We start from the raw sequence: 26,648 nt of genomic DNA on the forward strand, positions 1-26,648 counted from the left end.
GGCTCCATAGCTCAGGGGTTAGAGCACTGGTGTTGTAAACCAGGGGTCGTGAGTTGAAATCTCACTGGGGCCTCCTCAATTTTAGCTTCTGTTACTGAATTGACCATCAATCAGCGACAGGCCGACACCATTAACAGGAACCGCTCACTCCGCACTTTACAATCTGCCCACAGTACTTTCACTTCCCACTCCCAGTCTGTATCCCACCTTTTCCACATCCAGTCTCAGAGACACCGATATATCACCGACTCATAGAAACTTACAGCAGGGAAGGAGGCCATTTTGGCCCATCGTGTCCGCGCCGGCCGACCAAGAGCTATCTGCTGGGCAGGCCACATAGTCAGCATGCCCCAGACACGAGACTCCCAAAGCAAGCGCTCGACTCGGAACTCCAACACGGCAAACGAGCCGAAGGTGGGCAGAGGGAACGTTACAGGGACTGTCGATGTCCAGGTCTCCCAGGGCGGTGTGTTACACAAACTCCACCTGTGGATTGTAGCCGGCGACGGTCCCACGCTGCTGGGCAGGAATTGGATGAACCGGGTCCACATCAGGCAAAGTGGTGCTGTGGAGGAAAAGAGCACCGCCTCCTGCCTGCAGCAAGACCACAAAATGGCTGCAGCACCACAAGCATGTGGAAGAAAAGAGCACCACAAAATGGCTGCAGCACCACAAGCACGTGGAAGAAAAGAGCACCACAAAATGGCTGCAGCATCACAAGCAACAGGCAGCAGACCTCCTCCATGCTACGAGTCAACATGGAGAAGCAGCACATGACATCGAGCGGCCAATCGGATTTGAAAGCTCCCTTAAAGGAGACCGGTAACCAAAAAAATTTCAAGGGGAAGTTCCAACTATTTGAGTACAAGGACTTTAAAGCTAAAGATGCAATTCAAGGGTGCAAGAATGGAAATGTGTGCAATGTAACCATGAATTGTGATGCTGGTTTAACTAATGTGACTAATGAGATGAATGCAGGTTAAGAACAAGTTTATTATGCTTAACAGTAATGATAGAGATTGTGAAATGCCTAATGTAACCATGTCTGTTGAAACCAGGACACCCAAAAGTGATGCAAATGCTAGAATATATAATGCAAGCTCGACTATGCGTGATCAGAGCCAAGGTGTAATGTATACCGGTAAAGGACATTGAGTCCTACAGGGACCATGCTGATGCCAATGGAATGCCCCTGTGGGAGAGCCCCAGGTCCAGCAGGCTACCTGACCATGTAGCCTGGACCTTTGGAACGAATGTGATGCTCCTTGCAGGACACACACACAGGCAGTGGGAGCAGTCCCACTACAGGGACAAGTGGTCAATGGGCAGCCCAGCCAGCACCAATGGCAACCTGCACCAGACCAGCCCTACAGCCCCATGGCCACCAGGGCCAACACCAGGAGCATGAGGCCAATAGCCACACAGGCAGAACGAGCAGTTCACACAATCAAGCAGAGCTTCAAAAGGGTAACTGAAGGCTCACTGCAGACTCGCTTGTCCCAAGTCCTGCTCAGTTACCGCACAAGACTCCACTCACTTACCAGAGTCCCTTCCACTGAACTGCTGATGAAAAGAGCACTTCAGACAAGGCTCTCGTTAGTCCACCCTGATCTACACGAACAGGTAGAGAGCAGGCGGCTTCAACAGAATACATAACGTGATCGCACAAATGTGTCACGTGAAATTGAAGTAAACGATCCTGTATTTGTGTTGAACTATGGACAAGGTCCCAAGTGGATTGCTGGCACTGTTTTGGTCAAAGAAGGGAGCAAGGTGTTTGTGGTCAAACTCGCAAATGGACTCACCTGCAGAAAACACTTGGACTAAATCAAACTGAGATTTACAGACTATCCAGAACAACCCACAACACACTCTACCGTCCGTCCAACACACAGACGTAGCAACCGACCCAGCGGTTGACCACAAAGCAGAACCCATCACCCCCCCAGCAGCCCAGCAAGGCCAGCTGCACAGCAGCCCAGCGAGGGCCCAACAAATGATTCACCAACACCAGCATTTGTACCGAGACAATCAACCAGGGCAAGGAAGGCCCCAGATCGACTCACATTGTATATAGTTACACTATTGACTTTGGGGCAGGGGGCGGGGGGAAGTGTTGTTATGAATGTAAACCTGTAATTATCATGTCTGACCACCAGAGGGCTTATCTCCTGGAGTCCCAAGGGATCCCACAATCCCTTGGGAGCACCTGTACTTAAGGAAGCCTCACAGGCTGGTGAGGCACTCTGGAGACCTGTGATAAAGGACGAAGGTCACACCTTACTTTGAGCTTGCAGTATCTCGTCTGACTCTTGATTCAAGACAGAACACCTTCCACTCTCTCTTTTCCCTGTCCCTCTCTTTCCTGCTCCTGCCCCTGAACTTACCAGAGCAGGTGGTTCCATAGCTCAGGGGTTAGAGCACTAGTCTAGTAAATCAGAGGTCAAGGGTTCAAATCTCGCTGAGGCCTACTAAAAATTAGTTTAGTGTTTAAATACCTGGCTGATCACCCCCCGACCCTCCCCAACCGAAAAAACCACATCCAACTCCCTCCTGCACATATCCAATGAACTGGCATCAATAACTCTCCGCGGCAGGGAACCCCACATACCAACAACTCCCCGAATGAAGATGTCTCTCCCAAACAGCCCACCCCCATTCCAAGAGCGGGCCCCCTGGCTCCGGACCCATCCAACACTGGGAATGCTCCCCCCGCACCCAACACGGCCCGTCCTGTCAGAATCCTTCCCAAATGCCAAACACACTCGGATGTCAAGCACCCAGCCCCCGCGAAGCCAACCACACCACATCCACCAATTGTCATCTGTGCAGAGTCCCGAACACTCCCAGCACCGAGGCACAGACCCCCCTGAACCCCCAGGCCCGACCGTCCAACACACATTGCCCCCTGCCCCTCCCACACCTTCGCTGCAATGTGGCCCCTCAATCCCATGCCCCATTCTCAATTCATCGCCCAGCACAGGCCCCCGCCTTGGGGGTGGTAACCTTCTTGGGCTGGGAATTTTAGCCCCCCAGCGTGGAAGTCCTGCTCCCGACGCAGAATTGGCCTTACCACCCTTCAATCGAAGCAGAGTGCAATTTCCCACACTCCACTTCCTTTGTGGGCACTACCGGATGTTCATGTGACAGTGGGAACTGGTGTTCTCCACTCTCTGTCCTGTGACAGTGTGAACTGGTGCTCTCCACTCTCTGTCCTGTGACAGTGGGAACTGGTGTTCTCCACTCTCTGTCCTGTGACAGTGGGAACTGGTGTTCTCCACTCTCTGTCCTGTGACAGTGGGAACTGGTGCTCTCCACTCTCTGTCCTGTGACAGTGGGAACTGGTGCTCTCCACTCTCTGTCCTGTGACAGTGGGAACTGGTGTTCTCCACTCTCTGTCCTGTGACAGTGGGAACTGGTGCTCTCCACTCTCCCGTCCTGTGACAGTGGGAACTGGTGCTCTCCACTCTCTGTCCTGTGACAGTGGGAACTGGTGCTCTCCACTCTCCCGTCCTGTGACAGTGGGAACTGGTGCTCTCCACTCTCTGTCCTGTGACAGTGGGAACTGGTGCTCTCCACTCTCCCGTCCTGTGACAGTGGGAACTGGTGCCCTGGAACAACAGGCTTATTTTCCTCTTTTCCCTTCCCCCTATCTCTGTCACTCCTTCCCCTCTCGCTCCCCTCTCCCTCTATCTCTTCCCCCTCCCCCTCTATCTCTTTTCTTCTCCTTTTCTCTCTCCCTTTCCCCATCCAGAAGCAGAGAATAAGTGAGAGAGACACGGAGAGAGAGTGAGAGGCAGGGAATGAGACAGAGAGACAGAGAGATTGGGACAGAGTGTGACTGAGTTGCCTTGGGATGTTTTACTACGTGAAAGACACGATATATCGATGTTGAGAGGCGAATATTGAAGAGACGGAGGCAGGAGTCTGGGGAATGAGACACAATCTGAGCGTTTCACTGACCACTCCTCATTCTTCAAACACACAGCACTAACTGGGGAATGACCCACAGCCCAAGGCAGGTGGGTCCATAGCTCAGGGGTTAGAGCACTGGTCTAGTTAAACCAGGGGTTGTGGGTTCAAATCTCACTGAGGCCTGCTCAAAATGAGCTCAATATTTAAATTAACAAGGAGCTTTATTTGTAAATTATGAAACTGACCCTGTCACCACAGCCTCTCCCCTTTCTCCCTTCTCTCTCTTGTACCTCTTCACTTCCCTCTCTGTCCATTTCCCTTCCCGCCATTCTCTCTGTCCCCTTCCTCCGAGAGAGAGAGAGCTCAGAGCAGGTAGCTGGGCCCTACGAAAACTGAGCTCAGTATTTAAATTCACCATCAATTGACAAGGGCTTGAATTATAAATATTAAAAAGCTCTGAGACCGACCCTGGAACTGCAGGTTCTTGATTTATCTCTTCCCTTCCTCCTCTGTCTATCATTTCCCTTTATTTTTCTCGCTCACTCTCCTTCCCCTTTCTCTCTCCCTTCCCACCCCCCACTTCCTCTCTCTCACCTTCCCCTTCTCTATTTCCTTCCCTCTCTGACCATCCTCTCCCTTTTCCCCCACTCCATTTCTTTCTTCCTCTGTCTCCCCTGTGTACCGCTCCTTCTCACCCCTCCACTCACTCTCCTTCACCCTTTCTCTCTCCCTTCCCCCCTTTCCCACTCTCTCTCCCCTTCCTCTCCCTCCTTCCTTCCCCCTCTATCTCTCTCCATCCCTCTCTCCTTCTCTCTCTCCTTCCCGCTCACTCTCTCCCTTTTCCCTTCTACTGTAACTTTCTCGCTCCCCTTCCCATCTCTCGCTCCCCTTCCCATCTCTCTCACCCCTCCCCATCTCTCGCTCCCCTTCCCATCTCTCTCACCCCTCCCCATCTCTCGCTCCCCTTCCCATCTCTCTCACCCCTCCCCATCTCTCTCACCCCTCCCCATCTCTCGCTCCCCTTCCCATCTCTCGCTCCCCTCCCCATCTCTCGCTCCCCTTCCCATCTCTCTCACCCCTTCCCATCTCTCGCTCCCCTTCCCATCTCTCGATCCCCTTCCCCTCTCTCTCTCTCCCCTTCCCCTCTTCTCTCCCCTTCCCATCTCTCCCTCCCCTCCCCATCTCTCTCTCCCTTTCCCCTCTCTCTCTCTCCCCTTCCCCTCTCTCTCTCCCCTTCCCATCTCTCGCTCTCCCCTTCCCCTCTCTCTCTCCCCTTCCCATCTCTCGCTCCCCTCCCCATCTCTCTCTCCCCTTCCCCTCTCTCTCTCCCCTTCCCATCTCTCGCTCTCCCCTTCCCCTCTCTCTCTCCCCTTCCCCATCTCTCGCTCCCCTCCCCATCTCTCTCTCCCTTTCCCCTCTCTCTCTCTCCCTTTCCCTCTCTCTCCCCATTCCCCTCTCGCTCTCACTTTCCCCTTTACCATTTTCACTCTCTCCCTCTGCCTTTCTTCCCCTCTATCTCCCCTCCCTCCTCTCTCTCTCTCTACCCTTCCCACTCACGAGACAGAAAGAAAGTGAAAAAGATACAGAGAGAGAGAGTGACACAGAGAAAGTGAGAATGAGAGAGAGACAGAGAGAGTGAGCGAGAGAGAGAGAGAGACAGAGAGAGTGAGCGAGAGAGACAGAGAGATAGAGAGAGATTGAGCCAGAGTGTGACTGAGTTGCCTTGGGCTATTTTATCTCCCTCCCTTCCCCTTCACTCTCTCTTCCCCCCTCTCCCTTTTCCATCTCTCTCACTCCTTTCCCTCTCATGACGCCTTCTCACTCTCCCCTTCCCTCTCTGTCTCCACTCCCATCTCTCTCTCACCTCCCCTCTCTCCACTTCGCTCTCTCATTCCTCCTCCTCTCTCTCCCTTCCCTCCTCTCTCTCTCACTCTTATCCCTCTCTCCGCTTTCCCCTCTCTGCCACTCCCATCTCTCTCTCCCTCCCTTCTCTCCACTTCTCTCTCTCCACTCCCCCCTCTCTCTCCCTTCCCCTCCCCCTCTCTCTCTCGTCCCCCTTCATTCTCTCTTCCCCTCTCTCCCTTTTCCCATCTCTCGCTCACTCCTTTCCATCTCACTACCCCCTCTCATTCTCCCCTTCCCCCCTGCCTTCTCACTCTCCACTTCCCTCTCTGCCTGCCTCCCCTTCCCCTCTCTTCCCTTCACTCTCCCTTTCCCCCACTCCCTTCCCCATCACGACCCGTTCTACATCTTTTTACCCCTCTCTCCCTTTCCCGCTATCTCGCTTTCCCCGTCTCTCACTCATTCCCCTCTCCCCCCTTCCCCCTCCCTCGCTTCTCCCTCTCACCTTCGCCCTCTCTCCCTTTCTCCCTCTCTCCCCTCCCTCTCTCCCCTTCCACCTCAGCCTTTTCACTCTTCCTCTCCCTCCTCTCTTTCCCATTCCCCCGCTCTCCCCTCTCTCTCTCTCTTTTCCCTTCCCCCTCTCTCTCATTCCTTACCCACTCTCTCCCCTTCCCCCACTCTCTCCCCTTCCCCCACTCTCTCCCCTTCCCCCTCTCTCTCACTCCTTCCACTCTCTCATTTCCCTTCCCCTCTCTTTCCTGCTCCTTCCCCTGACTTGTCTCAAGAAGCTGGCTCCATAGCTCAGGGGTTAGAGCACTGGTCGAGTAAACCAGAGATCATGGGTTCAAATCTCACTGGGGTCTCCTCACAATTAGCTCAGTATTTAAATTCACCATCAATTAACAAGGACTTTAATCATAAATGTTAAATAGCTCTGAGACTGACCCTCAAACTTCAGGCTCTCAATCTCTCTCACTGCCTTCTATTGTTCTTCTCTCCCTTTCCCCACTCCATTTTCTTTCCTCCTCTGTCTCTCCTGTGCCTTGCTCTCTCTCCCTGTCCTTCCACCTCGATCTCTGTCCATTTGCCTCCTTCACTCCCCCCCTCTGTCGTTCTCACTCTCTGTCGATCTCCCACTACCTCACCATACCATTCTCTCTCTCCTTTTCCTCCTCTCTCCCCTTCCCTCTCGAGAGACAGAGAAACAATCATGTTCCAATGATTGTTCAGGGATAAATCACCAAGAATGATTATATTCCGGCCCCACCTCCTTGTTAACAATAGTAAGAAGCAAACATGAGCTGGTGTTACAGGTGGCTCCATAGCTCAGGGGTTAGAGCACTGGTCTTGTAAACCAGGGGTCGTGGGTTCAAATCTCACTGGGGCCTACTCAATTTTGGCTTCTGTTCCTGAACTCGCTGTCAATCGGCGACAGGCCGACACCATCAACAGGAACCGACTCACTTCGCAGTTTAAATACAGCCCACAGCACTTTCACTTTCTGTGACCAGTCTGTGACCGAGTCTTCTTCATATCCAGTCTGAGAGCCACCGATATTTGTTTTAGATTCGTTGCGGGATATGGCCGTCGATAGCAAGGCCGGCATTTATTGCCCATCCCTAATTGCCCCCTGGAGAAGGTCGTGGTGAGCAGCCTTCTTGAACACAACTGAGGGCCTCACTTGACCGTTTCACAGGGGCAGTTAAGAGTCTAACCCACATTGCCGTGGGTCTCAATATTCCTCGCTGCCATGCTCCACCTCACAGTCAACAAGCTCCCCGCTGGAGTGGAACTAAACTACAGACCCAGTGGGAACCTGTTCAACCTTCGTTGTCTCCAGGCCAGGTCCAAGACCACCCTGTTATCATCCCCTGGGAAAGTCGTCGCTAGAGTCCTCCTCAACCGTCTTCTCCCTGTGGCCGAGGAGCTCCTCCCGGAGTCACAGTGCGGGTTTGGTCCCCTACGGGGTACAACGGACATAGAATCATAGAAACATAGAAACTAGGTGCAGGAGTAGGCCATTCGGCCCTTCGAGCCTGCACCACCATTCAATATCATGGCTGATCATGTAACTTCAGTACCTCATTCCTGCTTTCTCGCTTTCCCCGTCTCTCACTCATTCCCCTCTCCCTCCTTCCCACTCCGTCCCCTCACCCTCTCTCCCCTTCCCCCTCTCTCCCTTTCTCCCTTTCTCCCCTCCTGACCCACTCTCTCCTCCCTCTCTCTCCTTCCACCTCTGCCTTTTCACTCTCCCTCTCCCCCCTCCCTTTCCCATTCCTCCTCTCTCCCTTCCCTGTCTCTCCCTTCGCTTTCCTTTCAGATTCTCCCCTTCTCCCTCTCCCTCCCCTGCGTCCTTCCTCTCTCTCCTTCCACTTTCTCTCTCCCAGTCCCCCTTCCTCCCTTCCACACTCTCTCTCCCCTTCCCATTGGGGTGATCGACCAGACAAACGCACCCTTCCGTCAACGTTACCGAGATGGCGCGAGACGAGAAGGCGCGATTAAACAATCCCGCCCTTCCCCTCCCTCTCTCCCCTTGCCCTCTCTCCCACTCCTTCCACTCTCTCTCCCCTCTCTCTCCTTCCCCTCTCTCTCCCCTTCGCCCTCTCTCTCCCCTTCTCCCCTCTTTCTCCCCTTCCCCCTCTCTCTCGCCTTCCCCCTCTCTCTCCCCTTCCCCCTCTCTCTCTCCCCTTCCTCCTCTCTCCTCTTCGCCCTCTCTCTCCCCTTCCCCTCTCTCTCCCCTTCGCCCTCTCTCTCCACTTCTCCCCTTCTCCCCTCTCTCTCCCCTTCCCCCTCCCTCTCCCCTTCCCACACTCTCTCCCCTTCCCTCTCTCTCACCCCCCTTCCCCCTGTCTCTCCCCTTCCCCCTCTCTCTCCCCTTCCCCTCTCTCTCTCCCCTTCCCCTCTCTCTTCCCTTCGCCCTCTCTCTCCCCTTCTCCCCTCTCTCTCCCCTTCCCCCTCTCTCTCCCCTTCCCCCTCTCTCTCCCCTTCCCACACTCTCTCCCCTTCCCCCTCTCTCTCCCCTTCCCCCCTCTCTCCCCTTCCCCCTTGCTCTCCCATTCCCCTCTCCCCTCTCTCTCTCTCCAATTCCCTCTCTCTCTCCCCCTCCCATTGCTCTCCCCTTCCCCACCCTCTCCCCTTCCCCTCTCTCTCTCCCCTTCCCCCTCTCTCTCCCCCCTTCCCCTCTCTCTCCCCCCTTCCCCCTCAGTCTCCCCCCTTCCCCTCTCTCTCCCCCCTTTCCCTCTCTCTCCCCTTCCCCTCTCTCTCCCCTTCCCCCTCTCTCTCCCCTTCCCACACTCTCTCCCTTCCCCCTCTCTCTCCCCTTCCCACACTCTCTCCCTTCTCCCTCTCTCTCCCCCCTTCCCCCTCTCTCTCCCTTCCCCCTCTCTCTCTTCCCTTCCCCCTCTTTCTCCCCTTCCCCTCACTCTCTCTCGCTCTCTCTCTCCCCTTCCCCTCTCTCTCGCCTTCCCCCTCTCACTCCCATTCCTTCTTTTTCCCCTTCCCCACTTTCTCCCCTTCCCCTCTCTCTCCCCTTCCCCTCTCTCTCCCCTTCCCCTCCCTCTCTCCCCCCTTCCCCTCTCTCTATCCCCTCCCCCATCGCTCTCACCTTCCTCCCTCTCTCTCCCCTTCCCCTCCCTCTCTCCCCCCCTTCCCCTTTCTCTATTCCCTCCCCCATCGCTCTCACCTTCCTCCCTCTCTCTCCCCTTCCCCCTCGAGAGACAGAGAAAAAGTGAGAGAACGAGAGAAAGAGACACAGAGAGCAAACCCAGCGCAGGTGGCTCCATAGCTCACGGGTTAGAGCACTTGTCCAGTAAACCCGAGGCTGGGTCCTGCTCAAAATTAGCTTAATATTTAAATTCACCATTAGTTAACAAGGGTTTAATTATAAATATTAACCAGCTCCAAGACTGATTCTGGAACAGCAGGCTTGTCTCTCTGACACACTCTCTCCCACTTCCCCATCACAAACTGTTCTCCATCTGCTTTCCATGCCTATTGCCTCACCTTCTCCCTTTCTCTTTCCTTTCAGATTCTCACCTTCTCCCTCTCTCTCCCCTGCGTCCTTTCTCTCTCTCTCCCCTTCCCATTGGGGTGATCAACCAGACAAACGCATCCTTCCGTCAACGTTACCGAGATAATGCAAGACGAGAAGTTGCGATGAAACAATCCCTCTCTCTCTCTCCCCTTCCCCTCTCTTTCCTGCTCCTTCCCCGGTCTTTCCCAGCAGAGCTGGCTCCATAGCTCAGGGGTTAGAGCACTGCTCTCGTAAATCAGCAGTTATGAGTTCAAATCTGACTGGGGCCTAATCAAAGTTCACTCAGTATTTAAATTCACCATCAATTAACAAGGGGTTAAATTATAAATATTAAACAGCTCCAAGACCAACCCTCAAACTGCAGGCTCTTGATCTCTCTCTCTGCCTTCCCCATCACTGCCTTTTATTTTTCTTCTCTCGCTCTCCTTCCCCCCTCTCCCTGTCCCCCTTTCCCCCCTCTCCCTGTCCCCCTTTCCCCCCTCTCCCTGTCTCCCTTTCCCCCCGTCCCCTGTCTCTCGCCCTCCCTTCCCACTCTCCAATTCCTCTCTCTTCCCTTCCCCCTCTCTATTTCCGTCCCTCTCTACCCATCCTCTCCCGTTCCCCCGCTCCATTTCTTTCCTCCTCTGTCTCTCCTGTGTCCCGCTCTCTCTCTCTCTCTCCTCCACTCACTCTCCTTCCCCCTTTCTCACTCCCCCTTTCTCTCCCCCTTCCTCCCCTCCCCTTCCTCTCCCTTTCCTTCCACCTCTATCTCTCTCCAACCCCCTCCTTCTCTCTCCCCTCTCCCTTCCTTACCCTTCACTCTCTCTTCACCCTCTCTCTCTGTCACTCCTTCCCCTCTCACGACCCCCTCTCGCTCTCCCCTTCGCCCCTCCCTTCTCACTCTCCACTCCCCTCTCTGTCTATCTCCCCTTTCCCCTCTCAGCACACTACCCCAATCCCATGTGCAAAGTTAAAGCACATGAGATTGGGGGTAGTGTGCTGACGTGGATTGAGAACTGGTTGTCAGACAGGAAGCAAAGAGTAGGAGTAAATGGGTACTTTTCAGAATGGCAGGCAGTGACTAGTGGGGTACCGCAAGGTTCTGTGCTGGGGCCCCAGCTGTTTACATTGTACATTAATGATTTAAACCAGGGGATTAAATGTAGTATCTCCAAATTTGCGGATGACACTAAGTTGGGTGGCAGTGTGAGCTGCGAGGAGGATGCTATGAGGCTGCAGAGCGACTTGGATAGGTTAGGTGAGTGGGCAAATGCATGGCAGATGAAGAATAATGTGGATAAATGTGAGGTTATCCACTTTGGTGGTAAAAACAGAGAGACAGACTATTATCTGAATGGTGACAGATTAGGAAAAGGGAAGGTGCAACGAGACCTGGGTGTCATGGTACATCAGTCATTGAAGGTTGGCATGCAGGTACAGCAGGCGGTTAAGAAAGCAAATGGCATGTTGGCCTTCATAGCGAGGGGATTTGAGTACAGGGGCAGGGAGGTGTTACTGCAGTTGTACAGGGCCTTGGTGAGGCCACACCTGGAGTATTGTGTACAGTTTTGGTCTCCTAACCTGAGGAAGGACATTCTTGCTATTGAGGGAGTGCAGCGAAGGTTCACCAGACTGATTCCCGGGATGGCGGGACTGACCTATCAAGAAAGTCTGGATCAACTGGGCTTGTATTCACTGGAGTTCAGAAGAATGAGAGGGGACCTCATAGAAACGTTTAAAATTCTGACGGGTTTAGACAGGTTAGATGCAGGAAGAATGTTCCCAATGTTGGGGAAGTCCAGAACCAGGGGTCACAGTCTAAGGATAAGGGGTAAGCCATTTAGGACCGAGATGAGGAGAAACTTCTTCACCCAGAGAGTGGTGAACATGTGGAATTCTCTACCACAGAAAGTAGTTGAGGCCAATGCACTCAATCTATTCAAAAGGGAGTTAGATGTAGTCCTTACTACTAGGGGGATCAAGGGATATGGTGAGAAAGCAGGAATGGGGTACTGAAGTTGCATGTTCAGCCATGAACTCATTGAATGGTGGTGCAGGCTCGAAGGGCCGAATGGCCTACTCCTGCACCTATTTTCTATGTTTCTATGTTTCTATGTTTCCCTTCCCCCTCTCTTTCCCCATTCCCTCACCGTACCATTCTCTCTCGCCTTCCTCCTCTATCTCTCCCCTCCCTCTCTCCCTTAACCCCTCTCTTTCTCCCTTTCCTCCTCTCTCCCCTTCCCTCTCGAGAGACAGAGAGAAAGTGAGAGACAGAGAGAACGAGAGAGAGAGACACAGAGAGGCAGGCCAAGGCAGGTGGCTCCATAACTCAGGGGTTAGAGCACTGGTCTTGTTAAACCAATAGTCGTGGGTTCAAATATCCCTCGGGCCCACTCAAAATTAGCTCAGTATTTAAATTCATGGTCAACTAGCAAGGGCTTTAATTATAAATATTAACCAGCTCCAAAACCGACCCTGGAACAACAGGTTCCTTTTTTCTCTTTCCCCTTCCCCCTATCTCTCTCACTCCTTCCCCTCTCTCCCCCCTCCCCCTCTATCTCTTCCCCTCTCCTTTTCTCTCTCCCCTTCCCCATCCAGAAGCAGAGAAAAAGTGAGGGAGACACGGAGAGAGAGAGAGAGAGGCAGAGAATGAGAGAGAGACAGAGAGAGACAGAGAGATTGGGACAGAGTGTGACTGAGTTGCCTTGGGATGTTTTACTACGTGAAAGACCCGATATATCGATGTTGAGAAGTGAATATTGAAGAGACGGAGGCAGGAGTCTGGGGAATGAGACACAATCTGAGCGTTTCACTGACCCCTCCTCATTCTTCAAACACACAGCACTAACTGGGGAATGACCCACAGCCCAGGGCAGGTGGTTCCATAGCTCAGGGGTTAGAGCACTGGGCTAGTAAACCAGGGGTTGTGAGTTCAAATCTCACTGGGGCCTGCTCAGTATTTAAATTCACTGTCAATTAACAAGGACTTTAATTATAAATATTAAACAGCTCCAAGACAGACCCTGGAACTGCAGGCTCTCGATTCCTCTCTCTCTGCCTTCCCCATCACTGCCCTTTATATTTCTCTCTCGTTCCGTTCACTCTCCTTCCCCTTTCTCTCTCCCAGTCCCGTTTCATCCCTGACACTGTCTTTCTCACCCTTCCCACTCTCCACTTGCTCTGTCTTTCCTTTCCCCCTCTTTCTCTACCCATCCTCTCTGCCTTTCTCCCTTTCCTCCTCTTTCTCTCTCCCTTTCCCCCTCTTTCTTTCTCTCCCATTCCCCCTCCCTCTCCCCGTCCCCTCTCGTTCTCACTTTCCCTTTACCCTTTTCACCCTCGGCCTTTCTTCCTCTCTCTCCCCTCCCTCCTCTCTCTCTCTGCCCTTCCCCCTTGAGAGACAGAGAGAGAGTGTGTCGGGGTGTGTGTTGTTCACTGATTGTTAGACCTCGGAACTTCTAGTGGGGAGAGGACAACACATGGAACAACATTTTAGGCTTAACCCAGGGTCCGTTTTATTACACAACAAAAAACCGACTAAAAACTACAGGACGAGACTGCTGAGAGAAATCGACTGAAGACATACAATCGCCATTCCTGGCTGTAGTTATTGTAGGTTTGTGGTTGTTGGTTCCGTGACCGGTCGGTTCTCCTTCTATCCGTTCTCTGCAGCGCCTCTTCCTTTCGTCTCCTTCTGTCTCTCTGTTTGTCCTTTTGCTTCCTCTTTCTACCTCCTGCTTGTGTACCTTCCTGCTCCTTCCTGCTTGACCAGCTCCGCTGGGCAGGGCCACATTGTCCGCATGGTCCCCAGACACGAGACTCCCCAAAGCAAGCGCTCGAATCGGAACTCCCACACGGCAAGCGAGACAAAGGTGGGCAGAGGAAACGTTACAGGGACCACCCTCAAAGCCTCCCTTGATAAAGTGCAACATCCCCACTGACACCTGGGAGTCCCTGGCCAAAGACCAGTCCCGCCCGAAGTGGAGGAAGTGCATCCGGGAGGGTGCTGAGCACCACAAGTCTCATCGCCGAGAGCGTGCAGAGACCAAGCGCAGGCAGCGGAAGGAGCGTGCGGCAAACCAGTCCCACCCTCCCCTTCCCTCAACAACTATCTGTCCCACCTGTGACAGGGACGGTAATTCCAGTATTAGACTGTTCAACCACCTGAGAACTCACTTTTAGAGTTGAAGCAAGTCTTACTCGATTCCGAGGGACTGCCGATGATGGTGATATTTATATCCACAGTAAGAATAAGTTCCCTGCTGGGCTGGTGTCCGATGAATGCATCTGGATCGATGCAGTGATTTGTTTAACTGGCTGTGCTGAGGAGTTTGACTGGCTACTAATTTGCACACGGAGTCGACAGTGCAAAAGATAACTCCTTATCCTTAATGCCCTGTTATCCAAAAATGTGCCTTTCCTTGGGTCCTTTGTCGTCCTGTTTTCTTGCAGACCTGTAGTCTCTGGGGGGAACTGTGTTACCCCCTGTGGCCAATCAACTGTGGGACTCCCCGGATAGACAGTATCAATCTCTTTGTCTGTATGTATAACCAAGTTCAGTCCTTGACCTCAACCATTGCTTTTAATGCGTGATGTGTCACCACTTGCCTTCCCCCTCCCAGGTAGTCCAAACGTTTTTACTTTAAAACAGTTTGTTCGTGGTCTCTTCCTGTGCCTTGTTCCAAGAAAAATAGGTGCACTGTTACAGGTGAGAGAGACACAGAGAGAGAGAGAGAGTGAGAGACAAAGAAACAGACAGAGAATGAGAGAGACAGGGAGAAGGAGAGACAGAGAGATTGAGAGAGAAAGAGAGAGAGAGACAGAGAGACAGAGAGATTGGGGCAGAGTGTGACTGAGTTGCCTTGGGATGTTTTACTATGTGAAAGACCCGATATATCGATGTTGAGAGGCGAATATTAGAAGAGACGGAGGCAAGTGTCTTGGGGATGAGACACAATCTGAGCGTTTCATTGACCCCTCCTCATTCTTCAAACACACAGCACTAACTGGGGAATGACCCACAACCCAGAGCAGGTGGCTCCATAGCTCAGGGGTTAGAGCACTGGTCTAGTAAACCAGGGGTCGTGGGTTCAAATCTCACTGGGGCCTACTCAAAATTAGCTCAGTATCTAAATATCTCTCTTTCTCTCTTTCTTTTCCCTTTCCTTCCAGATTCTCCCCCTCTCTCTCTCTTCCCTTCTCCTCGCTCTTACTTTCCATCCCCTCTCTTTCTCACTCCTTCCCTCTCTCTCCTTAACTTCTCTTTCCCCTTCCTCCCTCCCTCTCTCTCCTCTGCCACTCTTTCCTCCTCGCAGTCTGCCCTCCCCCCTCTCTCCTCTCACTCCTTCAGGAGCAGGCCATTGGGAAAAGCATAATTCGGTCAGGCAGAGTCAGCATGCATTTATGAAGGGGAAGTCATGTTTGACTAATTTTCTGGAATTCTTTGAGGATGCAACCAACAGGGTGGATAAAGGGGAACTCATTTTAAGAGTGGAAGCAAGTCTTCCTCGATTCCGAGGGACTGCCTCTTGCAATGTCTGTCAGCTTGTAATGTTTGTAGCTCCACATTGAGGATGTGGACGTATTGTGTACTGCAAATGCAGAGTTAATAATAAACAGAAATCGGCGGGTTTCCGGAGACTTCCGAGAGAGCTGTGTGCCATGTTAGGAAGCTGTGTGTGCTGTGCCCTGTGAATATATCACACCCATGCTGATGATGTTAGAGACAAATAGTGAGAGAGAAAGAGAAAGTCAGGTTGAGAGATTGAGTGAGAAGGAAAAAGAGTAAGGGAGAGGCAGAATCCCATTCGGCCCATCGTATCCACGCCGACCGGCCAAGAGCAACCCAGCCTCATCCCACTTTCCAGCTTGAGGTCTGTTGGTTGCAGCACTTTAAGTACTTTTGAAATGTGGTCAAGAACAAGCCCATCATTCAACGGTCAGTCTGGGAGCTGTTCAATATTTATAATTAAAGCCCTTGTTAATTGACAGTGAATTTAAATACTGAGCTAATTTTGAGTAGGCCCCAGTGAGATCTGAACCCACAACCCCTGGTTTACTTGACCAGTGCTCTAACTCCTGAGCTATGGAGCCACCTGAGCTGGGCTGTGCGTCATTCTCCAGTTAGTGCTGTGTGTTTGAAGAATGAGGAGGTAAATGGTCCACGTTGTCCAGGGCCACGCCGTGGACCTTGTTGACTGGGGGGCAGTGCTATGCGGCGAGGACAGGTTGGTGGAGGACCTTTGTCTTACGGATGTTTAGTGTAAGGCCAGTGCTTTCGTACGCCTCAGTAAATACTTTGACTATATCCTGGAGTTCAGCCTCTGAATGTGTGCAGATTCAGGCGTCGTCCGCGTACTGTAGCTCGACGACAGAGGTTGTGGTGATCTTGGTGATCATCGATTCTATTCATGCCGCTTCAAAGGGTACGTTTGCAAGGGCTGTGGAACAATGGGACACCTCCAACGTATGTGCAGGCGAGCTGCATATCCTGATAATCCTGCAAACCACCTTGTTGCAGAGCAGGACAGATCCACGGCGGAACACGATGAACCAGAGCCTCAGACTGAGGAGGCAGAGGTATATGGGGTGCACACATTTACCACAAAGTGTCCCCCGATAATGCTGAAGGTTGAATTAAATGGGCTCCCGGTGTCCATGGAGCTGGACACGGGCGTGAGCCAGTCCATAATGAGCAAAAAGACTTTCGATAAGTTGTGGTGCAACAAGGCTTCAAGGCCAGTCCTGACTCCCATTCGAACCAAACTTAGAACGTACACAAATGAACTGATTCCCGTAATCGGCAGTGCTACCGGAAAGATCTCCTACGATGGAGCGGTGCATGATTTACCACTGTGGGTGGTACCGGGCGATGGCCCCACGCTGTTCGGCAGGAGCTGGCTGGGAAAGATACATCCGTCGACGACACCTCATGTGCCCAGGTCCTAAGCAAGTTCCCCTCGCTGTTCGAACCAGGCGTCGGGAAGTTCCAAGGAGCAAAAGTACAGATCCATTTAATTCCGGGGGCGTGACCCATTCATCACAAGGTGAGTACGGTACCTTACATGGTGAGAGAGAGGGTGGACATTGAGCTGGACAGGCTGCAACGAGAGGACATCATTTCGCCGATCGAATTCAATGAGTGGGCCAGTCCGATCGTTCCAATCCTCAAGGGAGACGGCACCGTCAGAATCTGTGGTGATTACAAAGTAACTATCAATCGTTTCTCGCTGCAGGATCAATACCCGCTACCAAAGGCTGATGACCTATTTGTCACGCTGGTGGCGGTGGGGGAAAACATTCACGAAGCCGGACTTGACCTCGGCCTACATGACGCAGGAGCTGGTGGAATCTTCGAAAGGCCTCACCTGCCTCAACACACACAAAGGTCTTTTCGTTTACGACAGATGCCCGTTTGGGATTCGATCAGCCACGGCGATATTCCAGAGGAACACGGAAAGCTTGCTGAAGTGGGTCCCGTGCACCGTGGTCTTCCAGGACGACATCTTGGTTACAGGTCGGGACACCGTCGAGCATTTGCAGAACGTGGAGGAGGTCCTTAGTCGGCTTAATCGTGTGGGGCTCAGGCTGAAATGCTCGCAGTGCGTTTTCCCGGTGCCTGAAGTGGAGTTCCCGGGGAGAAGAATCGCGGCGGACGGCATCAGGCCCACCGATTCGAAGACGGGGGCAATCAAGAAGGCACCGAGACCACGGAACGTGACGGAGCTGTGGTCGTTTCTAGGACTCCTGAACTATGTTGGTAACTTCTTACCGGGTCTTGGCACATTGTTAGAACCCCTGCACCCTCCACTGCGTAAGGGAGATGAATGGGTCTGGGGTAAAAGCCAAGAAAATGCCTTTGAGAAAGCTAGGAAGCTGTCATGTTCAAACAAATTGCTTGTGTTGTACGATCCATGTAAACGTTTGGTACGAGCATGTGATGCGTCGTCGTACGGGGTGGGGTGTGTATTGTAACAAGCTAATGAATTTGGGAAATTGCAACCGGCTGCTTATGCAACCAGAAGTCTGTCTAAGGCCGAGAGGACCTACAGTATGATCGAGAGAGAAGCGTTAGCGTGTGTTTACGGGGTAAAGAAAATGCATCAATATCTGTTCGGGCTCAAATTCGAATTGGAAATCGACCACAAGCCACTTATATCCCTCCTTTCTGAAAATTAGGGGATAAATACGAACGCACCGGCCCGCATCCAGAGATGGGCGCTCACGTTGTCCACATACAACTACGCCATCCGCCACAGGCCAGGCACAGAAAACTGTGCCGATGCTCTCAGTAGGCTGCCATTGCCCACCACCGGGGTGGAGATGACACAGCCCGCAGATTTAGTTATGGTAATGGAAACATTCGAGAGTGAGAAATCACCTGTCACCGCCCGACAGCTTAGAACCTGGATGAGTCAGGGCCCCTTACTGTCCTCAGTAAAAAGCCGTGTGCTCCACGGGAGTTGGTCTAGTGTCCCGTTAGAGATGAACGAAGAAATAAAGCCATACCAGCGACACAAAGATGAAATGTTTATACAGGCAGATTGCCTTCTGTGGGGCATTTGGGTAGGTATGCCAAAAAAGGGCAGGGGCACTTTCATTAGTGATCTCCACAGTACCCACCCAGGCATTGTAATGATGAAAGCGATAGCCAGATCCCACATGTGGTGGCCCGGTATCGATGCAGACTTAGAGTCCTGTGTGCACAAATGGAATAAATGTTCCCAGTTAAGCAACGCACCCAGGGAGGCGTCCCTAAGTTTATGGTCTTGGCCCTCCAAACCGTGGTCTGGGGTTCATGTCGACTATGCAGGCCCATTCTTGGGGAAAAATGTTTTTAGTGGTTGTAGGTACGTACTCCAAATGGATCGAATGTGTGATAATGCCGGCAAGCACGTCCGCTGCCACCATCGAAAGCCTACGGGCCGTGTTTGCCACACACGGCCTGCCTGATGTCCTTGTAAGCGACAATGGCCCGTGCTTTACCGGTGCCGAGTTCAAGGAATTCATGAGCCGCAATGGGGTCAAACATGTCACGCCTGCCCCGTTTAAGCCAGCGTCCGACGGTCAGGCAGAACGAGCAGTTCACACAATCAAGCAGAGCTTGAAAAGGGTAACTGAAGGCTCACTGCAGACTCGCTTGTCCCGAGTCCTGCTCAGTTACCGCACAAGACCCCACTCACTTACCGGGGTCCCTTCCACTGAACTGCTGATGAAAAGGGCACTTCAGACAAGGCTCTCGTTAGTCCACCCTGATCTACACGAACAGGTAGAGAGCAGGCGGCTTCAACAGAATACATAACGTGATCGCACAAATGTGTCACGTGAAATTGAAGTAAACGATCCTGTATTTGTGTTGAACTATGGACAAGGTCCCAAGTGGATTGCTGCCACTGTTTTGGCCAAAGAGGGGAGCAAGGTGTTTGTGGTCAAACTCGCAAATGGACTCACCTGCAGAAAGCACTTGGACCAAATCAAACTGAGATTTACAGACTATCCAGAACAACCCACAATAGACTCTACCGTCCGTCCAACACACAGACGTAGCAACCGACCCAGCGGTTGACCACGAAGCAGAACCCATCACCCCCCAGCAGCCCAGCAAGGCCAGCTGCACAGCAGCCCAGCGAGGGCCCAACAAATGATTCACCAACACCAGCATTTGCACCGAGACAATCAACCAGGGCAAGGAAGGCCCCAGATCGACTCACATTGTATATAGTTACACGATTGATTTTGGGGCAGGGGGCGGGGGGCAAGTGTTGTTACGAATGTAAACCTGTAATTATCATGTCTGACCACCAGAGGGCTTATCTCCTGGAGTCCCAAGGGATCCCACAATCCCTTGGGAGCACCTATACTTAAGGAAGCCTCACAGGCTGGAGAGGCACTCTGGAGACCTGTGATAAAGGACTAAGGTCACACCTTACTTTGAGCTTGCAGTATCTCGTCTGACTCTTGATTCAAGACAGAACACCTTCCACTCTCTCTTTTCCCTGTCCCTCTCTTTCCTGCTCCTGCCCCTGCCTTTACCAGAGGAGGTGGTTCCATAGCTCAGGGGTTAGAGCACTGGTCTGGTAAATCAGAGGTCATGGGTTCAAATCTTGCTGGGGCCTACTCAAAATTAGTTTGGAGTTCAAATACCTGACTGATCACCCCCTGACCCTCCCCTTACCGCAAGGACCACATCCAACTCCCTCCTGAATATATCCAATGAACTGGCATCAACAACACTCCGCAGCAGAGAACCCCACAGAACAACAACTCTCCGAGTGAAGACGTCTCTCCCAAACAGCCCATCCCCATCCCAATAGCGTGCCCCACCCTGGCTCAGGACCCATCCAACACCGGGTATACTGCCCCAACACCCAACACGGCCCGTCCCGTCAGAATCCTCCCCAAATGCCGAACACCCCTGGATGTCGAGCACCCAGCCCCCGCGAAACCAACCACACCACATCCACCAATCGCCATCTGCGCAGTCAACCCGAAAACTCCCTGCACCGAGGCACAGAGCCCCCAGGCCCGACCGTCCAACACACTTTGCCCCCCCCCACCAGACCTTCGCTGCAATGTGGCCCCTCCTATCCCCTGCCCCTCAATCCCCCACCCCTGTCTCCATTCATTCTTCCCTCTGCCTCCCCGCACAGGCCCCTACCTTGCGGGGCGGTAACCTTCTGAGGCTGGGAATTTTAGCTCCCGCCGCAGAATTGGCCTGACCACCCCTCAATGGAAGCAGCGTGCAATTTCCCACACTCCACTTCCTTTGCGGGCACGACCGGATGTTCATGTGACAGTGGGAACTGGTGCTCTCCACTCTCTGTCCTGTGACAGTGGGAACTGGTGTTCTCCACTCTCTGTCCTGTGACAGTGGGAACTGGTGCTCTCCACTCTCTGTCCTGTGACAGTGGGAACTGGTGCACTCCACTCTCTGTCCTGTGACAGTGGGAACTGGTGCTCTCCACTCTCTGTCCTGTGACAGTGGGAACTGGTGTTCTCCACTCTCTGTCCTGTGACAGTGGGAACTGGTGCTCTCCACTCTCTGTCCTGTGACAGTGGGAACTGGTGTTCTCCATTCTCTGTCCTGTGACAGTGGGAACTGGTGCTCTCCACTCTCCCATCCTGTGACAGTGGGAACTGGTGCTCTCCACTCTCTGTCCTGTGACAGTGGGAACTGGTGCTCTCCACTCTCCCATCCTGTGACAGTGGGAACTGGTGCTCTCCACTCTCTGTCCTGTGACAGTGGGAACTGGTGCTCTCCACTCTCCCATCCTGTGACACTGGGAACTGGTGCTCTCCACTCTCTGTCCTGTGACAGTGGGAACTGGTGCTCTCCACTCTCCCATCCTGTGACAGTGGGAACTGGTGCTCTCCACTCTCCCATCCTGTGACAGTGGGAACTGGTGCTCTCCACTCTCTGTCCTGTGACAGTGGGAACTGGTGTTCTCCACTCTCTGTCCTGTGACAGTGGGAACTGGTGCTCTCCACTCTCCCATCCTGTGACAGTGGGAACTGGTGCTCTCCACTCTCTGTCCTGTGACAGTGGGAACTGGTGTTCTCCACTCTCTGTCCTGTGACAGTGGGAACTGGTGCTCTCCACTCTCCCATCCTGTGACACTGGGAACTGGTGCTCTCCACTCTCTGTCCTGTGACAGTGGGAACTGGTGCTCTCCACTCTCCCATCCTGTGACAGTGGGAACTGGTGCTCTCCACTCTCTGTCCTGTGACAGTGGGAACTGGTGCTCTCCACTCTCCCATCCTGTGACAGTGGGAACTGGTGCTCTCCACTCTCTGTCCTGTGACAGTGGGAACTGGTGTTCTCCACTCTCTGTCCTGTGACAGTGGGAATTGGTGCTCTCCACTCTCTGTCCTGTGACAGTTGGAACTGGTCGCTCTGGAACAACAAGCTTATTTTCCTCTTTTCCCTTCCCCCTATCTCTGTCACTCCTTCCCCTCTCACTCCCCTCCCCCCCTATCTCTTCCCCCTCCCTCTCTATCTCTTTCCTTCTCCTTTTCTCTCTCCCTTATTCAGAAGCAGAGAATAAGTGAGAGAGACACGGAGAGAGCGCGAGAGGCAGGGAATGAGACAGAGAGTCAGAAAGACAGAGAGACAGAGAGATTGAGGCAGAGTGTGACTGAGCTGCCTTGGGATGTTTTACTACGTGAAAGACCCGATATATCGATGTTGAGAGGCGAATATTGAGAGACGGAGGCAGGAGTCTGGGGGATGAGACACAATCTGAGCGTTTCACTGACCCCTCCTCATTCTTCAAACACACAGCACTAACTGGGGAATGACCCATAGCCCAGGGCAGGTGGTTCCATAGCTCAGGGGTTAGAGCACTGGTCTAGTAAACCAGGGGCCGTGGGTTCAAATCTCATTGGGTCCTACTCAGCTCAGTATTTAAATTAGCAAGGGCTTTAATTATAAATATGAAACTAAACCTGGCACAACAGGCTCTCCCTTCTCCCCCAATCTTCCCTTCTCACTCTTGCTCTCTGTCACCTTCCCCCTCTCTCGATCCCTTTTCACCTTCTCCCTTCCCTCCTCTTTCTCTCTCTCTCTCACTCCTGCCCCTCTCTCTCGTACCCCTTCACTTTCTCTTCTCCCTTTTCCCGTCTTTCTCTCTCACTCCCCCGTCTCGCTCCCCCCTTCTCACTCTCCACTTCCCTCTCTGTCTATCTCCCTTTCCCCTCTCTTCCCTTCCCCCAGACACCACAGGCTCTCCCCTTTCCCCCACTCTCTCACCCTGCCATTCTCTCTCCCCTTCTCCCTCTATCTCTCCCTTTCCTCTCTCCCTTAACCCCTCTCTCTCTCTCTCTCCCTTTCCCTCTCTATCCCCTTCCCCCTCGAGAGAGAGGGCGAGAGAGAGAGAGAGAGAGAGTGAGAGCTCAGAGCAGGTAACTGGTTCCAATAAAACTGAGCTCAATATTTAAATTCACCATCAATTGACAAGGGCTTTAATTATAAATATTAAAAAGCTCTGAGACCGACCCTGGAACTACAGGCTCTCGATTTATCTCTTCCCTTCCTCCTCTCTCGATCATTTCCCTTTATTTTTCTCTCTCTCTCCCCTCCGCTCACTCTCCTTCATCCTTTCTCTCTCCCTTTCCCCCTTTCCCACTCTCTCTCCCCTTCTTCTCCCTTTCCTTCCCCCTCCATCTCTCTCCATCCCCCTCTCCTTCTCTCTCTCCTTCCCCATCACTCTCTCCCTTTTCCCTTCTGACTTGAACTTTCTCTCTCCTCTTCCCATCTCTCGCTCCCCTTCCCATCTCTCGCTCCCCTTCCCATCTCTCGCTCCCCTCCCCATCTCTCACTCCCCCCAACATCTCTCACTCCCCTCCCCATCTCCCTCTCCCCCCCCATCTCTCACTCCCCTTCCCCTCTCTCTCTCTCCCCTTCCCCTCTCTCTCACTCCCCTTCCCATCTCTCGCTCCCCTTCCCCCCTCTCTCTCTCCCTTTCCCTCCCTCTCCCCATTGCCCTCTCGCTCTCACTTTCCCTTTACCATTTTCACTCTCTGCCTCTGCCTTTCTTCCCCTCTCTCTCCCCTCCCTCCTCTCTCCCTCTCTACCCTTCCCGCTCACGAGACAGAGAGAAAGTGAAAAAGATACAGAGAGAGAGTGACACAGAGAAAGTGAGAATGAGAGAGAGAAAGAGAGAGAGTGAGCGAAAGAGACAGAGAGAGAGAAAGAGAGATAGAGAGAGAGAGAGAGACAGAGAGAGATTGAGCCAGAGTGTGATTGAGTTGCCTTAGGCTATTTTATCTCCCTCCCTTCCCCTTCACTCTCTCTTCCCCCTCTCTCCCTTTTCCCGTCTCTCTCACTCCTTTCCCTCTCATGACGCCTTCTCACTCTCCCCTTCCCCCCCTCTCTCCACCCCCATCTCTCTCTCACCTCCCCTCTCTCCACTTCGCTCTCTCATTCCAACCCCTCTCTCTCCCTTCCCTCCTCCTCTCTCTCACTCTTATCCCTCTCTCCTCTTCACCCTCTCTCTCCACTCCCATCTCTCTCTCCCTCCCTTCTCTCCACTTCTCTCTCTCCACTCCCCCCTCTCTCTCCCTTCCCCTCCCCCTCTCTCTCTCTCGTCCCCTTCACTCTCTCTTCCCCCTCTCTCCCTTTTCCCATCTCTCGCTCACTCCTTTCCATCTCACTCTCCCCTTCCCCTATGCCTTCTCACTCTCCACTTCCCTCTCTGCCTGCCTCCCCTTCCCCTCTCTTCCCTTCACTCTCCCTTTCCCCCACTCCCTTCCCCATCACGACCCGTTCTACATCTTTTTACCCCTCTCTCCCTTTCCCGCTATCTCGCTTTCCCCGTCTCTCACTCATTCCCCTCTCCCCCCTTCCCCCTCCCTCGCCTCTCCCTCTCCCTCTCCCTCTCTCCCTTTCTCCCTCCCCGACCCACTCTCTCCTACCTCTCTCCCCTTCCACCTCAGCCTTTTCACTCTTCCTCTCCCTCCTCTCTTTTCCATTCCCCCGCTCTCCCCTCCCTCTCTCTCTTTTCTCTTCCCCCTCTCTCTCACCCCTTCCCCACCCCCCTCTCTCTCACTCCTTCCACTCTCTCATTTCCCTTCCCCTCTCTTTCCTGCTCCTTCCCCTGACTTCTCTAGAGGAGCTGGCTCCATAGCTCAGGGGTTAGAGCACGGGTCTAGTAAACTAAAGATCATGGGTTCAAATCTCACTGGGGTCTCCTCACAATTAGTTCAGTATTTAAATTCACCATCAATTAACAAGGACTTTAATCATAAATACTGACCCTCAAACTACAGGCTCTCAATCTCTCTCGCTGCCTTCTATTGTTCTTCTCTCACTCTCCTTCCCCTGTCCCCCTTTCCCCCACTCCATTTCTTTGCTCCTGTGCCTTGCTCTCTCTCCTCCACTCACTCTCCTTCCCCTTTCCCCCACTCCATTTCTTTCCTCCTGTGCCTTGCTCTCTCTCCTTCCCCATTTCTCCCTCTGTCCATCCACCTCCTTCTCTCCCCTTACCCTTCACTCACTTCTCTCACTCTCCACATTCCTCTCTGTCTATCTCCCCTTCCCTCTCCCTTTGCCCCACTCCCTCACCATACCATTCTCCTTTTCCTCCTCTCTCCCCTTCCCTCTCGAGAGACAGAGAAACAATCATGTTCCAATGATTGTACAGGGGTGAATCACCAAGAATGATTATATTCGGGCCCCACCTCCTTGTTAACAATAGTAAGAAGCAAACATGAGCTGGTGTTACAGGTGGCTCCATAGCTCAGGGGTTAGAGCACTGGTCTTGTAAACCAGGGGTCGTGGGTTCAAATCTCACTGGGGCCTACTCAATTTTGGCTTCTGTTCCTGAACTCGCTGTCAATTGGCGACAGGCCGACACCATCAACAGGAACCGACTCACTTCACAGTTTAAATACAGCCCACAGCACTTTCACTTTCTGTAACCGAGTCTTCTTCATATCCAGTCTGAGAGCCACCGATATTTGTTTTAGATTCGTTGCGGGATATGGCCGTCGATAGCAAGGCCGGCATTTATTGCCCATCCCTAATTGCCCCTGGAGAAGGTCGTGGTGAGCAGCCTTCTTGAACACAACTGAGGGCCTCACTTGACCGTTTCACAGGGGCAGTTAAGAGTCAAACCCACATTGCCGTGGGTCTCAATATTCCTCACTGCCGTGCTCCACCTCACAGTCAACAAGCTCCCCGCTGGAGTGGAACTAAACTACAGAACCAGTGGGACCTTCGTTGTCTCCAGGCCAGGTCCAAGACCACCCTGTTATCAGCCCCTGGGAAAGTCATCGCTAGAGTCCTCCTCAACCGTCTTCTCCCTGTGGCCGAGGAGCTCCTCCCGGAGTCACAGTGCGGGTTTGGTCCCCTACGGGATACAACGGACAGAGAATCATAGAAACATAGAAACTAGGTGCAGGAGTAGGCCATTCGGCCCTTCGAGCCTGCACCACCATTCAATATGATCATGGCTGATCGTGTAACTTCAGTACCCCATTCCTGCTTTCTCTCCATACCCACTTGATCGCTTTAGCCGTAAGGGCCACATCTAACTCCCTTTTGAATATATCTAACAAACTGGCCTCAACAACTCTCTGTGGTACAGAATTCCACAGGTTCACAACCCTCTGAGTGAAGAAGTTTCCCTCATCTCGGTCTTAAATGGCTTAACCCTTATCCTTAGACTGTGACCCCTGGTTCTGGCCTTCCCCAACATCAGCAACATTCTTCCTGCATCTAACCTGTCTAAACCCGTCAGAATTTTATATGTTTCTATGAGATCCCCTCTTATTCTTCTAAATTCCAGTATATATGAGCCTAGTCGATGCAATCTTTCTTCATATCTCGGTCCTGCCATCCTGGGAATCAGTCTGGTGAACCTTCGCTGCACTCCCTCAATAGCAAGAATGTCCTTCCTCAGATTAGGAGACCAAAACAATACACAATATTCAAGGTGTAGTCTCACCAAGGACCTGGACAACTGCAGTAAGACCTCCCTGCTCCTATACTCAAATCATATCGCTGTGAAGGCCAACATGCCATTTGCCTTCTTCACCGCCTGCTGTACCTGTATGCCAACTTTCAATAACTGATGAACCATGACACCCAGGTCTCGTTGCACCTCCCCTTTTCCTAATCTGTCACCATTCAGATAATATTCTGCCTTCCTGTTTTTGCCACCAAAGTGGATAACCTCACATTTATCCACATTATACTGCATCTGCCATGCATTTGCCCACTCATCTAACCTGTCCAAGTCACCCTGCAGCCTCTTAGCATCCTCCTCACAGCTCACACTGCCACCCAGCTTAGTGTCAGCTGAAAACTTTCCGATATTACATTCAATTCCTTTGTCTAAATCATTGATGTATATAGTACATAGCTGGGGTCCCAGCACTGAAC

General features: G+C 52.6%; 7 non-coding genes across 7 annotated transcripts; all 7 read left to right on the forward strand.

The window, feature by feature from the left end:
* trnat-ugu (transfer RNA threonine (anticodon UGU)) lies at positions 1–73 on the forward strand. The gene has a single exon. It is a non-coding gene; the product is annotated as a tRNA-Thr (tRNA).
* Positions 74–6,547: 6,474 nt separating this feature from the next.
* Positions 6,548–6,620, forward strand: trnat-agu (transfer RNA threonine (anticodon AGU)). Its single transcript has one exon. It is a non-coding gene; the product is annotated as a tRNA-Thr (tRNA).
* A 452-nt stretch (positions 6,621–7,072) lies between these two features.
* trnat-ugu (transfer RNA threonine (anticodon UGU)) lies at positions 7,073–7,145 on the forward strand. The gene has a single exon. It is a non-coding gene; the product is annotated as a tRNA-Thr (tRNA).
* A 5,502-nt stretch (positions 7,146–12,647) lies between these two features.
* On the forward strand, positions 12,648–12,720 carry trnat-agu (transfer RNA threonine (anticodon AGU)). Its single transcript has one exon. It is a non-coding gene; the product is annotated as a tRNA-Thr (tRNA).
* A 2,082-nt stretch (positions 12,721–14,802) lies between these two features.
* On the forward strand, positions 14,803–14,875 carry trnat-agu (transfer RNA threonine (anticodon AGU)). The gene has a single exon. It is a non-coding gene; the product is annotated as a tRNA-Thr (tRNA).
* A 7,207-nt stretch (positions 14,876–22,082) lies between these two features.
* On the forward strand, positions 22,083–22,155 carry trnat-agu (transfer RNA threonine (anticodon AGU)). Its single transcript has one exon. It is a non-coding gene; the product is annotated as a tRNA-Thr (tRNA).
* Positions 22,156–24,991: 2,836 nt separating this feature from the next.
* Positions 24,992–25,064, forward strand: trnat-ugu (transfer RNA threonine (anticodon UGU)). Its single transcript has one exon. It is a non-coding gene; the product is annotated as a tRNA-Thr (tRNA).
* The last annotated feature ends 1,584 nt before the right edge of the window (positions 25,065–26,648 follow it).

The sequence above is a fragment of the Pristiophorus japonicus genome, unplaced genomic scaffold (assembly GCF_044704955.1).
Source record: "Pristiophorus japonicus isolate sPriJap1 unplaced genomic scaffold, sPriJap1.hap1 HAP1_SCAFFOLD_536, whole genome shotgun sequence".
Lineage (NCBI taxonomy): Eukaryota > Metazoa > Chordata > Chondrichthyes > Pristiophoridae > Pristiophorus > Pristiophorus japonicus.